A 3,574-nucleotide genomic window follows, 5' to 3' on the forward strand; every position below is an offset into this window, starting at 1 on the left:
CCGGCGGGGGACGAGTTCTGCAGGCCGCCCCTCAGCGTCTGGGAAGGCGGGGGTCTCGCGTCTCCGCTCCCACCTAGGAGGCTTTCCCTCTCCCTCCTCGTTATGCCTCCCCGCCTAAGCGGACCCTCTTACTTCCACTTTCTCAGTAAGGTTGTAAAGTCAGGCTTTGTGTCGCTGCTGCTGCTGCGCAGCGGGGCGGGATTTCCCTGCCACCCCCCCTTCTCGCCCCCGCCCTCGAAGCGCTCGCGGGGCAGTCTGGGAGTCGTAGTCCAGCCGTCCGTGCACTCCGCCTGCTACTGCGAGCTGGGAGCTCCCCCACCTGCCCGTCCGGGGTTTGCTCAGCAGGTTGAAGGAGGAAGCGGCTGAGACCGTTGGGCGGAACCGCGATGCTTCTCACAAACTAAAGTGTGGAGGTCGGGAGCACTCGGTAGATTCCTAGTTGTGAGACATGTAAGAAGGATAAATTAGAGCCCCAAACTCTGGGCGTCTTCCCTAGAAGGCGAAATTTGCGCTCCAGGTAGCCTTCTACACCCTCGGCCCATAGCTTAGGACTGGACTGCTCAAATTTCAAATTTGAAAATGAAAACCGAGTCTAGAAGCTGAGCCGGGAAACTGAGCATCATCCCCCACCCCACTGGCACCGCCCTCTGAGGCGGGGCCTGAAAGTGGTGGAGAACTTGGAGATTTTCTGAAAAAACGTAAAGAAGAGTTCAGGAATCACTGGGACTTTCGCTGCGCCACGTTGTACAGCCAGTGTAGAGCTGGAGGACAGGCCCAACGACCCTACGGGCCTTCTCGAAGGTCGTGAGGGACCTTCCTTTACTGCTGGGCACAGGCACTTCTCCTTTTCCCCTGTGGGGTTAAGATTCATTTCAACAAACCTTTACTAAGCACTGGATTTGTACCAGGCACTGCTCCAGAGGCTGGACACAGCGAGTTCTTAAAAGACCTCCCCAGCAAGGTGGTCGCAATCTACTTACAGGGTACAAACAAGCAAAAATGACACCTTAGAATGTAATGGCCATTAGAGTAGAAGTTTGAAGCGCTGAAGAAAAGAAAAGGGAGGGGTAAAACCTCCAAAGGAAGGATTTGCAAAACTTTCCTGAAAACTCTGGCGATGAAGCTGAGCTTTGGAACCTGGGAAAGCTTTGGGAGAGCCCAGGGGTAAAGTCTGGGATGGAGGAAGAGGTCAATGAGAAAGTGCAGGCCAACCTAAGAAAAAGAACACACCATCTTGGCAGACACCCAGGATTGGGGAGGTGTCAGGGGAGAAACTAGGACAGCTAAAACCCAAAAAGATGTTCGGAAACATGCTGTACAATTTGAACTTGATTTTGCGGGCAAGGAGCTGATCTCCAATAAAATGCAAATGACCAGGAATCTAAGGTTTGTTCCTAAACTGCCCTAACTGCCGAACCTTTTCCAGTTCCTCACCTGTTGTGCTCCCTTCTGTTTGCTCACACTCGAGGCTATATATAATGTTTTAAAGATGTATGAGGATATGAGGATATGTTATTGACAAAATAGATCAAAATTTTGCTGTCTACTACTTCGGGGACTTCTTTTCAAATAGAGTTTCTTTTCTGGCTTTACTTGTCTGGAGCACAGCAGCTACCTTAATTTCATTTGCTAAAGTATTTACTGACCAACTACTGTAGGGCAAGCACTATTCTAATGTACAGGAAGTTGGGACAGGTGAGCAAGTTATTGTCATTTGTTCTAGGCATAAATCTAGAATCTTTATTGATAGAATCCATCCTTATCAATAAAATAAGCAATAGAAAATCATTTAGACATTTGGGGATGCAAGTGCTTACTGTAAGTAATATCCTTCCATATTCAGTTTTGTGAAACAAATGGGGAAAAAACTCGTACTTGTAGATTCAACAAAACAACTGATAAAAAAATTAGAGACCCAGACTGTTTTTCAGTATTCTCTCACCCTTGCGCATTGTCATTTTGCTGCAATTTAAAAGCAGTGATTTTAAGATCCCTCAAAATATAGCAGAATTATTGCTCATATTTTCATTTGTTTTCATAGTTCTATCTCTTGGTCCTTATTTATTTCAGCACAACACCTATACTTATGGATCCAGACTAATTTGTTTGACTATGAAAAAGTAATTCCATACAAATCAAAATATGCTCAGCAAAACATTAATATTATGTGAAGTTGATTTTTTTCCCACATCACAAACTCTCCCTGAAATTAGAGACACTCTCACTTACATCCGTTAGAGTCACTCCCTTGCGAGTTTTTTTAAGAGAAGAAGAAATTATTTTTGTTCCTTTTCAGGTACCTCTTCACAGTTTCCAAAGAAAACCCAGGTGTGGTAGAAAGCTGTTGCCCATGACTATGAGAAGCAGAAATCAAGTCAGCGTTTTCATTTGGCCAACTCCGTATACGGGGCTATAAAAACTAACTTCCTCCTCGCTAAACTCATGGCACATATTGTGAACTCTTCCAGTGCATCAGCTAACTGTAGCAGAAGGTCTGTCTCCAGCAGGCAGGAATCAGGAAGTAGTCTTCTGTCCTTATTACCAATTTGACTAGAGAGAATGCTGGCTACCCAGGAGGAGAAGGAACTTCTGTGACCTTTTGGATTCTGTTGCCCCATTTCTGTGGAAGCCACTCAGGAGCCCTTCTCTGTTGCCAGCCCACTCCCAGCCCCCAACACGCACATGCTTTGTTCTTTCCCACTTTCAACCTCAACCCCTCAAAAATCTCACCACGACAGACGGGCAGAACAGCCACTAGGGCACAGGATACAGACCATGCTTGTGACAGAGAAGAACAAACTGCTTCTGGGATTGCTCAGCAACTTGATGATACGGCAGAATGGGAATGGAGAGGAGAAGGAGTCACTTCTTCCATTTAATACTAAAAAAAAGAAAAAAAGGAAGAAAGAAAAGAAACGAAGTTGTTATATCCACATCCAAATCACCCTATCATCAACACGTTGAAGAAATTTAACTGTGCTGAGCATGCAAGCAAACCTCCTGACACTGCCTTTTGACCAAGTGACATGTCTTGACCCATTTCAAGGCTGGCTTTGACGTTTGTTTAAGATCAATTTTACTCATATCTTAACTACTGGCCCTCTCCAGTTCGTTTTCCACATTACAACTGTCACAGGAAAGTGACTCTCAACCTGTTAGATGTCAGATATGCTGAATATGTGTCTCTCAATAAGCAAAGAATGGATAGGAGGATAGGGAGGTTAAGAGGAGGTAACATTTATTGAGAGAAAGCCCCTGAAAGACAGGCAGGGGCCTGAAAGTGGATTGCCTGCTAGGCTCTTTGATTATACACAAAATCACAACTTGAGTAACTATGGATCAAACTACAGTCAACCTATAGGATTATAAGCACAGTAGCTTAGCTAATATCGATCCAACAGAGAAATGAGTCACATAGTGAGAGTATACAATGGACATCACTAACTTCAGCTTATCCATAATTTTTTTTTTCTACCGGGGATCAAACTCTAGCCCTGGTGCATCTGAAGCCTTATCCAGGCTCACTGGACTAGGCAGTTCTGATTACAGTACAATTTCAAGTGCTGTCTATCTC

The sequence above is a fragment of the Fukomys damarensis genome, unplaced genomic scaffold, assembly GCF_012274545.1.
Source record: "Fukomys damarensis isolate Sample0158 unplaced genomic scaffold, DMR_v1.0_HiC HiC_scaffold_39, whole genome shotgun sequence".
NCBI lineage: Eukaryota > Metazoa > Chordata > Mammalia > Rodentia > Bathyergidae > Fukomys > Fukomys damarensis.